The following is a 19668-nucleotide window of genomic DNA, read 5'->3' as shown; positions in this document are numbered from 1 at the left end:
AGTTGACATCAAAATTATAGCCCTAGTTAAAATATTTCACAAGCAAGTCACACGAGTCCAAACAAGACCTTCTGCAATGTGCGTCGTTATTATTATGTATGCAACAAACGTAAGCTATATCTGAGCGAACGTAATAATAGTTATGCTGCTGTTCTAAGCTTTAGTGTAAGTATGATTTTACCCATGGCAATGTATAAACACTAAGTTGTTAAAAAGTTTATAATGAGCGCTTATAGCTCACTAAACTGTATTAATTTATTGTTATTACTGTCTAGGATGGAAATGTACACTAGATTAAGTAATTACATTGTACTAAATTATGTTAAATAAAGAACTCATAAAAAAAAAAAAAAAAAAAAATGTGCGTCGAAGTAAATTGCTTTAGTGCCAAATGATATTATGTAATAACTAAGTTGATCATTACAGAAGGTCTTATTTGGACTCGTGTAACTTGTGAAGTGTTAAACTAGGGCGATCATTTTGATGTCAACTTTTAGCTGATATCATGTACTATCATTTAACATTTTAAAAAATACAGGTCAACGACCTCGTTTTCGAAAAAAATATAAAATGTAAAAAAAAGTAAATTTTTGAAGATAATTTTTAAATTTATTATTAATTCTTGAGTACCTGTGCGAAATTGTCTGTGACATTTATGGTTCTAATTTATGTCCTAATTCATACACTATCACACGATTATTATTTTTTAAATGTAAATGGACAGATAATGGTACATTAATCAAGTGCAGTAGTGTTTGGCGCCATAAAACTTTGAAAGGGTGCATTTTTAAAATGGTTGAGAAAAAACATAGGTATGGGGGGTGATTTGTCGATAAAATTCATCGTACTAAAGGTGGTTAACGGCTCCACTATACGTGGACAAACACATTCAAAATCAAAAAAATCAAAAATCAAAATATCTTTATTTTGCATAAAATATGGTATACAAGATGGACTTAGTAAAGAAGCACATGCATATTTTACCAGCAACTGGCATGCAAAAACACAAACACGCATACATCTATTAACTATGCTAATAAATCTAATATTATACAAAAAAAAAAAAAAAAAAACAAATGTCATACTTAATCTAATTGCAATTATCAGTGTCTAATCATATCGGAAATAGTCAAAAAATTCATCAATTGAATAAAAACACTGTTGTATTAACCAACTTTTAAGTTTACGCTTAAATAGACTAAATGGTAATGATTTCAGTTCATCTTGGAGACAGTTATAAATTTTTATTGCCATACAGTAAGCGCTCTTTCCATACAATACTGTCTTTTTTGCGGGTATGACGAGGCGATTAGGGTATCTTGTATTAAACTGACAAATGTCCTTAAACGTAGTAAAAAGTTCAGGATGCATTCTAACAAACAAACAAATTTCATATAGATACATGCTTGGCACAGTCAGAAGTTTCATATTTCTAAATAGAGGTCTGCATGAGGTCATTATGTCTACATTACAAATAGCGCTAATGCACTGTTTTTGTGCTAACAGTGCTTGATTTGCATAACTTGAATTCCCCCAAACAAGAATACCATATCTAAGTACAGAGCAAACATAGCCGTGATACGCCTGTATTGCAGTCTCTTTACTGCTAATTTTTGTCAACCTCCATAACGCATATGCAAACGAATTTACTTTACTGCATACTTTATTAATATGTTCATTCCAGGATAAAGTATCATCCACGCATATACCTAAAAAGTTACTCTGATGGGACTCCGTTACAATTTGATTTAAAAAAGTAACTGTGAGAGGTTGTTTGAGAGCATTCCTATTTACGAACTGGATGAATGTTGTCTTTTGTAAATTAACATTCAAATTATTCTGGTTTAACCAGGTTACAATGTTTTTGATTGTGTCATTAATACATCATTGTATAAAGGAATACAGGAATTGCTCTTTTAAGAGGAATTCCTAGTTGCGATTTTTCCATACAAACGCTCTCGACTGATTCCTCCCTGGATTTTCAACATAGAGCAGTGATTTTTTCAAATAAGATCAATATCATCAATATCTGTGCCGCTATGTTTTGCTTTTTTGGATTTTTGATTTTTAAGAAAGATACAGCGCCTGGAAAATCGCAAAAACGGCTCAATTGAATTGGCTGTAAAAAAAGGCACAGTATACAAATATGACAAAAAATATCCAAAAAATCAAAACATAGCGGCATAGATTATTTCTTCCTCTTGCAGTTTCCAATATTTCATAAAGATTGATTGCGTTTTGGAGGAGGAAACAGTCGAGAGCGAAACCTCGATTTTTGAGTTTTTTGCGTGTGAATTTTAGTCCGAGCTGCAGTTGTCCTTATCGCACGAATTAGAGGCGGAGACAGTTTCTAAATATACGTGCACAGAAGGAATAGTGATGGGCATAACATGTTAATGGTTAAAATGAGAAAAAATACACCAACAACCAAGTCGAGCGCCGTAATATAACCAAAATACCACGTAGTTCTAAGAAAAGGGTGCCATGTGTTTTCACACTCTTTAATGTAACAACTATTATGTACCATAGTTTCGTAATAAATATTTATATTCTATTCTATTCTAATATGTACCCGTAATGGCCTGTCACTTCAAACCGTTTTTTTGTATTTTTTTACATTGCAGGTCATGTAGTGCTTATGTTTAGTTATGTTTACTATTAAAGGCCTGTAAACAAAGCTAAGTAGGATAATAGGTACAACCTGCTTATTTTGATTAAAACATCATAAATACCCATTAACAATTTGATTGTCTTGCATTGCTCACACTTGTGCGTCACAAGTAAACCACTAGATAGCAAATTTACATTACGGCTAGCCGATATCAAAATAAGGGCCATTTTGAAATGCGGCGGTTCAACGATTAAGGTATGTTGGTATAATACCGGATGTGGGTGAAGAACGTAGCAAATTCATTTCTCCCTAATTTGGCTTTATTTTTTAATGTTGGCAACATTGTGTAAGACGCCATTTCATTGCCTCGACTGCCAGTGTCCCAGCGCCACTCAGGGATATCGGGCTTGTGCTATGCGCAATCACATAGAGCAAGGTAAATTTCGTGTATCCGATCTTCGCCCTGTAATTTATTTTGTGTATTGTGATGAAAATGTGTTTGTTTTTGTAATTGTGTTAATGTATAATTTCGTTTTAGATGTTTATTTATAAAACAATCCAATCAAAAACAGACCTAGGATTGCTGTAGACCAATATCCGATTTTGATCCTTCCAGGTAAAGATCGGAAAGAAACAATACGATCTTTACACATTTAAAAAACGGCAGTGTATGTCAAATTTTAAATTTTCTTCAATTTACCTACTTAATTATCACATTTATTGTTTTCTTGATCACACTTTCGTACCGTTATTATTATCCAGTACCAACGCGACGGTAAATCAAAAGGAAAAGATTTAGGTAGTCTATTTTGTATGTATGTGTATGTACACCTACTTTCTGACAATGTCATTTTTTTAATTTCCGCTGCCCAAATGTTGCCTGGAGATTGCGTTTTAGCGATTAGACCGCATGTTGTTTACCTGTGCTTATGTTTTTGTTTTCTTTTGTATTGTTTTTTTTATTGAGGTGTGTAATAAAGAGTATTTGTATTGTATAGGGATGATTCTACATGTTGAATTTTATAACAAAATAGGTAGCAAATAAGCAATTTTTCGCAATAAAATGAATATTTAAATACTATATGGAAATGATATGTATATAAACTGTATTTTTAACAGGACCTAAAAGTTTCAAAATTTAACTTTTTTTTTCAACTTTTAAAAAGGAATTAAGTAATAGTAACATACGATCAGGGGGGCAACACTTAGAAATGTAGTTAACATTAGTAAAGATGGCGGCGACTTCTATTAATGGGATCCGATAACATACTTTTGCGTAAAGCTGAAGCTGCCGATTATGCAAACTACATCACCAGATATCACTATAAGATTGACAAAATTTAAAGGCATGAATACAACATTAAGAAGGTTGCATATACCTCGTATGTCAAGAGCAAGACTTATCTTCATTCATAATGTTGTTACCTAGCAACTGTTGTTTACTGTCAAAAAATTTTTAAACAGATATGATTGATATGAACTTATTATTCCTCTAACGAACGACGACGAAATTACAAGGAATTATCCTAACATACACTATACCTGTCCGTACTTTACCTCCGGAATATCTTGAATTCACGTCCAGTTGGATATTAAGGTCAAAGAAGAAACGCTCAGTTGAGAACTAGGCAAGTCAGTTATGAGCACATTAAAGAGTTCTAGGTCAGACTGAGACACACAAGTCACAGAAGACGAAGCTAATGCAGCTTTGTACACAAAGATGAACATAGGTAAAAAAAGAACAATTCCAAACAAAATCAGAAGCTGAAGTACTTACAACACCTAGTCTATTACTATCTTGTATACCAAATTGAAAGCAATAAACATATTCTTTCATTACTATAAAGTATGTTTTTTTTTATTCCATTCTTTTTAAAACTTTTCTACATAACATTAGGTCTACTTGGGTGGCTTACAATTTAGTATTTTGTTTAATATCTTGTAAACAGAAAAACTATGAAAGTTACAAGAAATCAAACAAAAAACTAACATGTATACCGCCGAAGTAGACCTAATATTATGTAGTACGAAAGTACCTACACATACGGATGCATATGTACACATATATAGTTAGTTTCATACAAAATAGAGATAGCACTTCGAAATTAGTTTCCTTAAAATGCTTCAAGAGGGCTCTCTTTTCCTATATATTTTATTCTATTACTTTACTGTTTGCATACGATCCTTACATTTTATCCAAAAAAAGATTGTATATCAACTATATAGTTGATATACAATATTTATATATATATAATTAGAATATATTACCGTCAAAATCGCAATTGTTAACACATTGTTTACTTATCAAATTGCCTTATGATATAAGTATCAAAGTTTGAGGGCCACAATTTTACCAAATTTTTGTATCAGGGTTAAGATCGGATACAAAAATACGAAAAATAGAATATTCTTTTTTTTTATACTACGTCGGTGGCAAACAAGCATCCGGCCTGCCTGATGGTAAGCAGTATCCGTAGCCTATGTACGCCTGCAACTCCAGCAACCTAACTCACCGGCAGGAACACAACACTGACATTCGATGACAACTTTTAAATTTGTATTGTTGGCTGCAATTTATATACGTAGGAGAAGGCTAAACACCGGACCTATTCTTTGTGATACCTTATTCTCTTTCCATTTAAACCAACTTTTATTCACCATCCGATGTTAACCCTTGATGGCAAAACACTCGTTACCCTAAAAAAAGTATGTTTCATCTTTACACGTGTACAAAACTAAAATCTTTATATATTGAAGATTACCAAAATTCAGGCTGAATCTACGGTTATTATTTAACGATTTGCTCCGTACTTCAAGAATCTGACACGATCTAGAAAAAAAAAATCGCGAATTCTCTCAATTGGTCCCAAAATTATCCGGCATTATCCCAACATACCTTACCCAGATTGTCATTGCGATACGTTCTTCAATAAGACGGCACAAGTTTAGCCCCATCGTACTACTACTATTATTTAGATTGTAGGTTAACCATACCACACCATACCTACTTACAAAATTTCACAACACACCATGATCACACCCAACTTATTGTCACGGATAGGTACGACGACCGAAGCAAGGACATCATTCTTTTTTGTAGTCTTTATCTGAATTAATTAATAGATACAGTATAATATAATAAATAAATAATCAATATAAATAAATATTATAGGACATTATTACTCAAATTGACAAGTACCACAGTAAGCTCAATAAGGCTTGTGTTGAGGGTACTTAGACAACGATATATATAATATATAAAAATTTATAAATACTTAAATACACAGAAAACACCCATGACTCGGGAACAAATATCCATGCTAATCACACGAATATATGCCCTTACCAGGATTTGAACCCGGGACCATCAGCTTCGTAGGCAGGGTCACTACCCACTAGGCCAAACTGGTCGTCAAAATAATAATTAAAAACAATATTATGTGATAACATCAAAAACAACTTATGTCGGACAGCGCAGGATGAATTCCGGCCGGCAAGCCGGCAATGTCAACGGAACGGCGCGCAATGAGCGGGCGCTCGCGTCTCGCATCTGTGTGCGCGCACTCACACTTAGATAGCTCCGGCTCCCGCCCACCGCAGCGCGACAGAAACATAGCTTCAAAAATTCGAGATTTGAAAAGTTGCTCAGCTAGGAATTGCTCTTAAAGGTATAATATTGAAGGTTGAGAAAATAAAAATATTTGAAGCTGAAAACACCGTTTCGCCATTAAAAACATCGGTAATTATCATTAATATCAAATTATTTGAAGGAAAATTTCAAAAATCATGCAACAAGAATGGATGACAACAAGTGGGAAAAGAGAGTGACAACAGAGAGAAAACGAAGGCAAGGTGGTCAGATGAAATAACTATAATAACAGGACAACACCGGATGGAAAAGGCCAAAAAAGATAAATGGAAGGAGTTGGAGGAGGTTACACGAGAGAGGTCCTTAATATTCGAGATATCTAGGGTGTTTATTTAGTCATCTGCAATAATTTGCGGGGTGAATATATAGGTCATACTGAGCAACTTTTACTATAGGACCAACCCCGAAAACACGAAAAAAAATAGGCATGGCAAAAAAAATGGTTTCATACATTTAGGCTGTCTGACCTTGACATTTGCTACGAGAGATTATAAATTTTTTTCGTTTTCGGGATTGGTCCCATAGTAAAAGTTGCTCAATATGACCTATATATTCAGCCAGTAAATTACTGCAGGTGACTTAATAAACACCCTGTATTTTATATTACAACAAATTAAAAATTCAATTTTATTGAAAACAAGATATAGGTAATGACCAACTAATCATTTAATAAAATAGAAAAAAAATTGCAAACCTACTCATTATTTGCAATAGCAAAATAATAATATTTGTAAAATAAAAACAGACCGAACATATATTAACTAATTGAACGCAACGTAATACAATAGTCGGTTAAATTTTTCATATAGTGTATAATGTGTATATATAAATTGAGTATTTATAACAAATAATACTAAATAATAAAAACCGGCCAAAAGGCTTAACAAAAAAAAAAAATCCCGGGGTGGTAGTCCGACTCAACTTGTTTTTTTCTAAAACCGTTCGTAAATATGATAATTAATCATTGTAGTTCAACCTTTATTACCACAATTAGTACCATATTAAGTAGTTTTAAACGAGCTTTAAGAGCTTCATTAAAAACTTTAATCGCCAAATGAAGCGTACCGGGTTAATAAGCGACTGTAATATTAATGGGAAGTTGTAAAATAACTTTTAGGGTAGTTTTACCTTTTAATCCGTTTCATTAAAATAGAAAATTTAATTTTTTGCCCCATATCTGGATACTAAATGTGTATACCTACTTGAACAGGACAATACAATTGCCGAATTTTGACGTACTTATTTTATTCGAGAACAAAATTTCCCGGTTTATTATCCGTTGAATAGATTTATTTGTTGCATTTACCGGAATCGCAAAGTAATATTATTCTTGTAAGTAAAACAACTTTTTAAAAATAAGATAGTAAGTTAGTAATCTGTGGAAGGTACTTGTAATTATTAAATTTGTAACTGGAATCAAATGAGGGGTCACGTAAATTTGCTAAGGTTAATTTAAAGGTAACATTTCTATACGCCAAGGCCAATATTACTCGTATTATGTATCCTCCTTGGATTTCACGAGCCTATAAATCCCGGTCTTTTGATAGGCTTGCCTGGGGATATAGCTCTAACACGTAGAGGCCCCTTGGAGAGCTTTGCCTGCTGGAACCCGTTCACAGGCGCAACAATAGACACCCATGAACCGGTCGCAGCAGGCATTGGGACTATTGTAGTAAAAGTGAACAGTATAACGGTATATGGATTGAAGTTTGGGAGGACAATGAGACTGGGTTATTGCAAAGATGCCCGGACACCTGCCATAACAATGGTTACACTAGTTATCGAGGCAGGCGGCGACTTGCCGCCCACTAGATGAGCCCCTGAAAATGCCGTCGTGAAGACGATCAGAAGCAACACTGGTGTGAGCGGCTCAGAGGTGTCGAGAGGTGTACGCCGCTTTCTACACAATGGCTGATAACAGCCACTGTGCCAACTCGCGTCTTATGCAAGTTTTCACTTCCACCCCTAGAGCATTTAGCTCTAACGTCTCTTCTCTGGACGGCCAATGAAAGCAAGCCAGCCCTGAGAGTCCTGCTGGTCCCCTTGGAGTCCACTCCGAGCAACGAAGACTCTCGGGAGTACTCGGGTCCGTGGGGTCGTTACTCCCCAACAGCTTGCCACAAGCTGCCCTGCCCTCTATATTATTAATCATTTCTCTCGCTCTAACAATATGGTGACAAGAGACTTCGAACCGATAATTCTAGTTATGCATGTAGATATATTATGATTCACCTTATTAAGACGTTGAATGTTTAATGCTGAAATTATAGTAACTGTTTATATAGTATAATATAGTATAGAGCTCTAAGACTATTGCCAAATTTTAAATCATTTACAAAGAGGGCGGTAGTCGCCAATAATAAAACTAGGAAACATCCATCCACATAACGTGCCCATAAAAGGTAAAGTTGGAAGGTTAGTGCCAACATGGTCAGCTTATTTTTGGTCAGCTTGCCAGAATTAACGGCACTGCGAAACTTGTAACTTACCTTGGAAAACATTACCGACATGGTTCTGCCGTGGACGGAACATTATCAGCTTTTATAAATTGAATTATGCTTTTGTTTGTGTTGTTTTTTATTTATGGCGGTGAAAATGGGTTTCTATTTTCTGTTTCAAACTTTTTCCAATACACCGCAATTTTATTTACTAAATGTGAAGGGTAACCAAAAACAATAAACATGTTTTTGGTCAAAAGGAACAGGCCAATTGAGATTATAAATAGACAGCTACCCTAATAGTCGGCCACCTACCAATAACTTATTACCCTACCAGTTGTGGTAATTTTTCTACAAAATAGTTACCAAGGACTGGTGCATTTCAGAGTCAACATTAGAGAGTTCACCATATTTAGATAATTTTTCTTTTCAACATTTCAACAGTTTCTTGGTTGCCTAGTATTTTTTAGTCATTATCGAAATCTGTGTCCACAGTTGTTGGTCAAAAGTGTTATTTTAGGGTTGCCAAGGTTTCAAGGCACAAAAGTTTAAACAAACTTTGATATCAAGTAAAACACAACATTTTTCACCACACCAATGTGAGAAAAATACTGACTGAAAGCATTACAAATAAATTTAAAAGTAAATACTGCTATTAATCTTAGAATAAATTTAAAAGTCGAAAAATTACTGCCTGGGGTCAGCCTTGAATTCACGGCCTCTTGATCGATACTCCAGCGCTCTGCCATCTGAGCCATCAAGACCCAGCCAGCAAATTTTCCCACCATTATGGGTTTAGGGGATCCAGAAAAGGAAACAACTCAAAATTAATATCAACTTGCTTTGCCAGTCTTGTGGATAAAATGCAACTTTCTTCTCCGTTTTTGAAGAATAAAGAGAATACAAGCTAGCGTGGAGAAAAATATTTTATTGTATATATAACATTTTATATGGTATTTTCTTTAGCTTATTCGAGTCTCCCACTGCTGGGCACAAAGTAAGTAGATGTTGTAAGACCGTGAAAAATCGTTTTGCCTACTTGAACAATGTTCCGTATCCAGAAAGCGCGTTTGATGATAAAAAGGAGCGAAAACTCAAAGTAAAGAGCTTTTACGGACAAAAACGTTTGGCGTTTATGAAAAAATCGTTCCTGTTCTCTAACAAACAAAACACTAGCAAGCTCGTAGGTTTTCAATCAGCACATCTTCGGTAACATTATTGCCGAATACTGCAAACAAACATCCGAGGAGGAAAAATCCCCGTATTCTGGAGCCTTTAAATCACATCGTAACATCTCCCTTTGTGTTTTTATGACTGCTATCCGGGAAGCAGCTGATACAATAGTTACGATATATTCGACCTATCGAATTTGAATTACGAAGGATTGCGTAGGCATAGTCATATTCAAGCAAATGTAATAATATATTGAAAGGTAAGGTAATATTTTATGGATGAATAAAAATGTGAAAATTGTAAAAGTGTTTTTATGAGCCGGTCCGGTCGTTGAAAGCCGGTATTAGGTAATAAAAAAATTGAAACGCATTGCTTGAGAATTTTTGCAGCATTATTTTAATTATGTACCTACTGCTAATATTTATTTATTTATTTATTTAAACTTTATTCCACAAATTATATACAACAATGTACAAATGGCGGAATATTGGATATAATAACAGTTTGTTAAATATATATTTATTTATTAAAAAGTAATTAAATGTAAGGCACAATAAAAATAAACTAACTTATCTATTAAATAAAACTCTTATAATAATGCTGATTCAAATACGAAAGATGGATTGAGCGTGATGGTGATATTGATTATCAAGCTAAAAATTTTATTGAGATGAACACTGAAACTGTTCGCATTATTTATGCGGATCTTATGCCCAAACAAAATTAAGATGAACGTATTTATAAATGCCAATATCAACCTCATTTCGATAGACAAATGATTTGGTTTGAGAATTAAACAAAGAAATAATAGGTAATCGAATTTTTATGCGCTTTGTCAAAAAAAAAAAAAAATTAATGCCCCAGAGGCTTAGAAGGATACGAAGGCATACAATATGTTTAAACAATTTTGTGCCTAAATTGAAATCGGAATGATGGGGGTTTCAGAAAAAAGGAGACATTCTCTCTTTTCCTATATCTAATAACTTTTGGGTTATTTCGATGCAGAATCACGAGGACTATTCATTAAAATAAAATAAAAGTGTCCCCGGTTTTTCATATAAATGCGTTACAATATTTTTTGAAACAGTTTTTTTATTCTGAGTAGATATAACCCAAAAGCTTTTCGTTAAAAATTAAATCTTTTATGCCCCGATAAACGCATTTGGCGAGGAGCCAAACAAAGTAATAATTAAAGGTAATTTGTTCAAATTTTTCATTTCAACAATTGTCGCCGTGGGAAACATCAACATTATTTCATATTTAGGTACCTACTTAACTAGTTAAGTCTAGTAGCTCGTTTCAGTAAATTAAACGTCAAAATAAGCCAATAAAGACCAACAGAAAGATCGGAACTCACCCTGGGGGTTTACCGGGATGTAGGAAGGCACAACTGTTATACAAATATTTACACCTACACAATCATACACAGTACACGTATAGTACCAGATACACAGACAGAAGCCCGCAGCAGTTACGTCACACAGCTCATGAGCCAAGTGGAACATATCCCTGACCCATTTAGTTAGGGCATCACTGCTGTACCTAAGTAACTCATATCACTAACTTAGGAGTATTGTAATTTATTTGTAATATGTTGAGATGCAGGCCCGTGGTAATTTTGATAACTTTAATATGTGGTATTCATTTATAAATCGGATTACGAGTTTTAAAATGTTTTAATTGAATTTCGCGAAAACAAGCAGTGCAACAATGGAATGTTGGGATGTGCAAATATTTAGTTTATGAAAGAAAAAACAGGACAGTGCGAGTCGGACTCGCCCACCGAGGGTTCCGTATTTTTCCGTATTTGTTGTTATAGCGGCAACAGAAATACATCATCTTTGAAAATTTCAACTGTCACGATTCACGAGATACAGCCTGGTGACAGACGGACGGACGGACGGACGAACGGACGGACAGACAGCGGAGTCTTAGTAATAGGGACCCGTTTTACCGTTTGGGTACAGAACCCTAAAAACACATGCACCTGTACCTAGAATGAAAAATGATATGAAGATGCCACCCCCCTCAACAATAAATTAAATAACTTCCATACATGCTTGGACTTGCTGGGACATCTACATGTTAGAGTTGTTTGTGACGGGATAAATCCCGTACTTTCTTGAACTTTATGAATAGAATTAATCCATAAAGTGGATATACACTTTTGCAGCCGTGTATACATTTTACACTGTAGCCCTGTTTGGAAATACCCCACCTGATCTGTTCACTTACGTAAACTGGTATATATGACATTTCAATAAATCATTTCTACTATTATATCTATTTTTAGTAAAATTGTAGATAATCGTAGCAACCATGATTATTTTATATTTCCATGTATTCTTTCTTCAGGCAAACACTAAGTATAAGTTAACAGCTACAGCCAAGACACTTATATACTGTTAATACATATGTAGACAGTATCATAAAATTAGTAAACTTGTATTACACACATTTAAATTTTAAATTCTTTGTCGAAAAATAAAATGTTATTTCTCATTTCATTGTTATTACGTCACAAATTTCATTGTATATTTCTATTTAAACGTAGATATGCATTCGTATCCATCAGTAAATATTTCTGACGTGGAATTTCCTTATTATCAAATATATTTTATCTCTCAGCTGCTGCTGACATCGCAGCCAATGATTGGTATTTTTTTCTTCGAGTCCCCTATTGGTCGTTAATTCTCTTTTATATTTGAATCTTCCTTGCACAAGTGGAGAAATATTTTACCAGGGAAACGGGGAAAATATAATTACGTCATTAACTAAAATTTGCTGCATCGAAGCGGATATGTTATAAGAAACTATGTATGAAATTTTCGTCTTTAACGTTACAGAAGAGTAAATATACAAGGTATATCTTAACTTGAGTTTACCCTGGGACTTACTGTACGTCAATCATCCTATAATAAACTGACCAAGATAGAGCCCCGGGCTACTTGGTACACATGTTTAGATGGGCAAACATAAATGGTTAGTGTTGTTAAAAGACTAGTCTTGAAAACTTTGAAACCTTGAAGGTTCAAGCTTTGAAGACTTATGCGTTGAAGGTTTGAGCTCAAAACCGGTACAGAACCTTAACGACTCAAGTTTTTTTACGAGCTCTTAAGAGTAAGTTTTTAAGACTCTGGCCTCATATAGAGTTCAAGCTTTAAAAACTCGGGCCTATTGAAAGCTCAATCCCCCCGAACCTCGAAGGCCTGAGTCGAGCGTTAAGAGCTCAAACAATGAGCGTCCTAGGTAGAAAGTATTATTGTATTTTTTTTTTTAAGAATGTTATGAACCTAACTACGTTGCCACTTTGTAGTCATGTTTGGGTGTAGTAGTGATTAACAGATCGCAAAAAGACTGATGTCACTCATAAAATTGATCTGCAGTCGAAATAAATCTTTAACTTTACGTTTCGAGGTATTGTTTATCCACTCTCTCTTGTAAATATATTTTTACTTTTTTCCCCTATTTCACAAAAAATAATATAATATTTTTTTATTCTAATGACCTCAGGATTATACTGTTAAAATCGCTCGGGTGTCTCACGGGCACCCTGTATAACTATCAAATATGGCATAGATTGATCTAATTAGTTAGAAGCTTTTAAGACTTAAATGCTCCAAACCTTATAGACTTAAACCTTCAAAGCTTAGGAGGCTTTAAAGCTTGAGGCCTAAAAACTCGAGGTTTCTCTGATCGTAAGCAGCAACGCGAACTTTATTAATTGAGGCTTATACGGTCGAGAATTTAAGGTTCGAGGCTTCTGGACTCAGCAGTCGCGACTCGAGTCTTGTAGTTTACGCCTCGAAGCTTAAATTCACAACACTATAAATGGTTTATTTGTGCAAGAGACATATATACATAACGTCAGTCAGCCTTAGATTATCGAAGTGGAAAGATGCTCACAATATCTAACACGATATTATTATAATTTTTACTTTTAGGATATTAATGCGTGTTATTATTACAAATCATTAGACTATTACAAATGATACAAAAGTACATTGTGCAACGAGGGAAACAAATGAATTTTTGGAAACGAGGGTGATAATTTCCGACAGCTGCAGGAATTAAAGACCCGAGTTTGCAAAATACGATGACATATTAAAACATTCGTCCGCCATTTTGTAATTTCTTGACAGGTTAGGCTTCGAAGGCACAGATCTATTCGGTATTTAGCCACGATTGAAAATTATGTACAAATATTCTAAACAGCCATTAAATTAATCAAATTAAATATTTTTAGACATAAACAATAATATTAAATTATAAACGTCAGTATTTTTAATTTTTATTTTTACTCTACTTGGTTTGTATGTATTAGTGACATAATTAATTAAAAATTTATAACTATCTTGGGAGTTATAGCTTTTATTTCACAATCCATAACTCCCGCGGGAACAAAATAGGCCTTTGTCTTTCAGTACCTTGTTTGAGCAAGTGTAATTAAATATTGTTTTAGCTTACTAAAACAATATTTAATTACACTTGCTCAAATGGCGCTTACGCCATTGGTAAAAAAGCCAGTTACAAACATAAATAACAATGAGAAAGTCACCAAGTATCTTAACTCACGCCGTAACCCATAGATCGGTTGCTTATTGTGCAAATAGCGTCCCAATTTATGGAGTATATTATTTGAGAAATTTGCCGCCTCAGCCATTACTCTGAAGGACTAGGTAGCAACAAATTATTTATTTAAGATTTTTTTTTGTCAATGTTACTTGAGTGACTGACTTTTTTGATATTGGAATTAATGATGAACTAAACAGCCTGCGCAATAAAAGCAATTACACAAAGGCGACAAAAATATCCGAGGCAACGATCGAATTGTTACATCTAACAAGAATCTTTCTTTTGTATAGGAAATGGTTAAATGGGTCGTGACTCTCGCCGCCATAACTTTCACAGTGGGCGGTTCGCGCCGTGCCAGAATAAGGCTTCGATCCGCCCAATCCACGCATTCAAGAACATCATAATTATCTTGACCTATTTTTTTTACATTTTCCTACTAGTAGGGGGTAGTTCCGAGACAGAACTTTACGGATGTGGGGAGATTTGTAGCACGACTTTTTTAACTATTTGGGGAAATTGTTTTTTATGCTATTGATTTGATTTATTGCAGGTTTTGCTAAATACTTTGTAAATGTTTTATAAGGCATGAATTATCAGAGCGTTACGCTATGGTATCATTACCCGATAAGATATATAACAGACTATTTACCTAATAGTTATTCCTAAAATTTGAATATTGTTATGTTCCATGAACGAATAAATAAATGAATGTTGGTAGTTCTTTGTATAACACTGTAGCTTAAGGAAATCAATTTTAAGTACGTAATATACGTGTGTGACAATAGAGTACCGAACCTTGCTCATTAGTCTTTACAACGGGTAATAAAATAAGCAAAATCCAATAATGCTTCAACAGTCCCCTGACTTGATTTATTTAGGGAAATTTTAGGATTGTGTTTGGGTATCACTGATGGAACTCTTTCAGATAAAACACGGTTTGCGATTGTGCGAAAGCAAACAATTGAACACGGTGAAACTGAAAATACTTTACTTTTGTTTTCTTTTGCGGTGTTTTCTGTAGTGAGATTTACAGCTAGCTCTTGAGGTTCTTGAAGTGTTGAAACTCAGTGTTTTCTTTCACTGTACACCTTTTGTTTAAAATGTTAAAGCTGTACGGCAAATACATACTAAGGTTATAAATGTCGGTATGATGGCGTACTTACATTACTGAGTTCCTGCGAACAAAAAATAGCAAAATCTATATTAGCTAAATTAAGGAGGTTCTTCCGATTTAATTGTGATTAAAAAAAAAGTTAAATATCGAAGAAGAAAACATCAAAAGAAAAAAATCGACGACTTCTCAACTTCTTAAACCAGGTAAAAATCTAATGTAGCACTGCGTCATATCTATTCAAAATCTTTTTTTTCCAACCGCTCTACTTTTTTATTATTCTAAGCGAGCTAAAAAGCCGAGGCGATATATAAAAGGAAACCTCGTACGATTTTTTGTTGCTACGCATCATTTTATAGCCTACGACTACTGAACTGAGACGGGTGAAATCACATATAAAATCTCAACAAATAAATGTCCCTCGAGAGAGCTACGGCTTTTATGAGATTCTAGAGCTCTTGAGAGCAATCATATGATATAATATTGTGATAAAATAAAAAAGTGGTGCCTAGAAGTCTATCATGTGGAACATTATGTTAGGAACGTGACGTTTCGTCGTGCCGCGAGTTACCATTGTTTGTCGTTTAATCGTGCTATGGGTTTTGTTAGCGTAGAAGCGAAGATCTAGTGGACTTTAGATGCTATGATTGACCGAGTAAAGTGAGGTTTTAGTGTAAATTAGAGTGGTTCATGTACCTATGTAATGATTTATACGATGTCTTGGATATTCAACCAATTTTCATAAAATGAAATGTTGAAACGTATTTAACATTTTAAATAAAAAAAATAAGTTCTATCATGAAAAGGATCAGAGGGTCAGAGGGATCAAAATGTCTGTACGTGTTGCGAGGACTCTGTTGGGGCTATACTAGGAATGTAAGAAATTAATATTTGCAACGAATATTATAGCATTTTTGAAGAGATTTTATTGTTTTGAGAGCCTTATAAATGGGGTCCACAAAATACAAAACAAATCCTTTCAAATACATTTTATTGCGTTACGACAGTTTCATTTCTGTTTTGATTTTTATTCGTTATTTACTCTAGAAACGAACACAAAACAAGTATTTTATTAGCAGACGTAGTGACGCCAAATGAGAAGACTTAAGAGGACAGGCTACGGTCGCTTCTCCCTACAAACGTAGTTCCCATTTTCCTCCCTGGATATTGATATTATGGAATTTTTTTTTACATATTTTAAAGCCATGCACTTATGTTTGATTTGGTTTGGTTCGATTTTTTTATTTGTGTAAAAATTAGGAGCGAAAAACAGATTTTATTAAAAAAGCTCCTAACTTTTATAATAATTAAAATTTATTAATTATAAATAATTTTATAATTAATAAAATCAAACATAGGAGCATAACTATGGTTGATATACAAAAAACTGTGTCAAACATATTTTTAATAATGTTTATATCCAAAACTTCGTTTGTATGAAAAGGCGGTTTCGGGGCGGCCGTGGCCTATCCTCTTATGGCGTTATTCATAGTTAAACGTCTTTACCTGTCATTGGGACTTATGTATGTAAGAAAGGAATAAAACATTATTTAACTAAATCAGGCTCGTAAATTTTTATGAATAAGGGCGTTAATGTTTAACTTTTTTGCTTGGTTAGGGAAAAGTCGTTCAGTAAATAAGTAGAGACTACATTTACATAAAATTTGTTAAATACGAGCTCCAAATCATAAATTCTCGTATAGTGTGAGCATTTTCTTTTGGTTCTTCCATTTGTAATAAATTGAGCTACGAAAATCTTAGAGATAGGAATGCTATGATACACATGATTCAATTATACAACTGTATGTGGTTATGCAATGTCCAAATCAACAATTTCATGTGGTTATGCAAGGCATATCTACTTTGTATAAAGTACTTTTTAACTCCCTTATTTTTTTGTAATCTCTTGTTCCCACTTAGTTATTGCATGTTAGTTGTACTTTTGTGGACATCTATTATTGGCTATGTTTTCTGTTCACTATCTACGTATTACTTTTTGTATTGCTGCTGATGCCCCAAATAAATAAAATAAATAATAAATAAAGGTACCGCTAAACGCCAAATGGTCATTCCGTGCCAGTGGCTTGTTAAGATCCCTAGCTGACCCCGCGACGCAACGGGTGAGTGAAGTAAGTAACGAATAAAAATAAACGTGGCAACTATAAGGATTACGAGAAGGTTAATAAATGATTAGTGGTTACATTGTGCAACGAGGGGGGTACGTGAAATAATGTAAACGAGAGTCTATAGATTCACGACAGCCGCAGGCTGGAGTGTATTAAAGTCTCGAGTTTGCAATATTCTTACTTACGGATTTACATTCAACGTTTTTTATGTATGACACTTGCGAAATAATTTAAACGGATATTGGATTAATCAAATATTATTTTTGAAACATAAACCAAAAAAAATCATTAACGTCAGTATTGTAATAGTAAAACTCATTTATTCCTTGACATTAAAAAGTATTTTATTTGTAATAAACTTGGTTCGTATGAATAAGTGAAATAATTAATAAGAATTATATTTCCCCCACTTCTCTTTTTTTACACTCCATAATTCCTGCGGGAACAATATAGGCATGAAATAATATCCTTTTCGAGCAAGTGTGATGAAATAGTACATTGTGCAACGCAGGGGGTAAGTGAAATTTTGGAAACGAGGGAATTAAAGACCCGAGTTTGCAATATTCTTACCCTCGGAGTTACACACAATGTGTTTCATCACACATGCTAAGAAAAAACTAAATTTTAAGCGAAATAATTCTTAAATACGATGACATATTCAAACATTCGTCCACCATTCTGTAATTTCTTGACAGGTTAGGCATTGCAGGCACAGATCTATTCGGCATTCAGCCACGATTGAAAGTTATGTAAAAATATATTAAACGGCTGTTAAATTATCAAAATATTTTTTTTTACACATAAACAAAAATAGTTATTTATTGTACAGGGGGGCAAAGTTTTTGTTTCACCCCTCGTCATAATATTAATACCCGAGAACGCGAAAGACTCAAAAATTGAACCACGAGCATGGCGAATGGTTTAAAAATAAAATCTCGGTTTCGAAAATCGAAAAAAAACGAGGGCTTTAAGGCACGAGGGTTAAACAAAACTTTGCTACCAAGTGAAAAAAAAAACACTAGGAAAATACTAACTACACTTAAAAGTCAATTACACCAGCCAAAATGAGGCAACAACTCAAAATTTGCATCTAATTACTTTGCCACTCTTGTGATAAAATGCAACTTTCTCATAAAGTATCAAGAGAGCCTTTACCAGATGGTGTGGTGAAATTGTTTTACATAGGGGAGCACGGGGAAACTCCAGCGTATTAAAGAATATTGTCGATAAACGTAATAATTGTTAAACTGTTATGCATTTAAATTGGATACTTAAATCTTTTTTAATGAAGTGTCAGATAATTACCCACAGTCTAACTTAAATATAGTTCGTAGCAGCGCTGTGAAGTTAGCACATTGCAGCAAAATAAAAGATAATATATGCTTGGTAATGTTTGTCCATAAAACCAATTTACATGTCGAAAATGAGTGATTACTCAAATAAACATCATCTTCTGGACATAATTATAATCACAATTTCATTTTGTTAATCTATGTATGTATTCGACGTACACATGAAGTCCTAATACAATGTGTGTGTGTGTGTGTGTGTGTGTGTGTGTGTGTGTGTGTGTGTGTGTGTGTGTGTGTGTGTGTGTAATGTTATGTGAACGTGGTTTGACACGACGTCTTATTTTGTCATCAAACACTTACACAGTTGGCTTTAGATTATTATTATTATTGTTAAGAGACATAATTATATTTTGTATCTTACCTACTCCGTTGTAACAAGGCAAAACTAAATACTTTTCTTTGAGATCCACTGAACATAAACCTATACCAAAGAATGTTACCGAGTGAACTACAATATAAGGCCACTTTTCCCGATGCCACGGAATTCGATTTCCTCCAGGAAATTGACAGTGGCGTCGCCACCAATCTTAAAAAATCCCCAACTAAGAAAAATCTCTACGAGTTTCCTTGGATATATTATGTCACGTCTTGCACACGTCTTATTCGTTGCTTTGTTCAAGAGATGAGAATGCA

At 34.0% G+C, this 19668-nt stretch overlaps 1 protein-coding gene across 1 annotated transcript in view; it reads left to right on the top strand.

Moving 5' to 3' along the window:
* The window catches only part of LOC133522885 (trace amine-associated receptor 8b), a 73744-nt gene that overhangs the window by 43680 nt on the left and 10396 nt on the right, over nt 1–19668 (top strand). The window lies entirely within an intron of this gene.

Source organism: Cydia pomonella, chromosome 11 (assembly GCF_033807575.1).
Source record: "Cydia pomonella isolate Wapato2018A chromosome 11, ilCydPomo1, whole genome shotgun sequence".
In the NCBI taxonomy this organism is placed as follows: domain Eukaryota; kingdom Metazoa; phylum Arthropoda; class Insecta; order Lepidoptera; family Tortricidae; genus Cydia; species Cydia pomonella.
The sequence above is the reverse complement of the archived record's forward strand: the minus strand, read 5'-3'. Positions and strand labels throughout refer to the sequence as shown.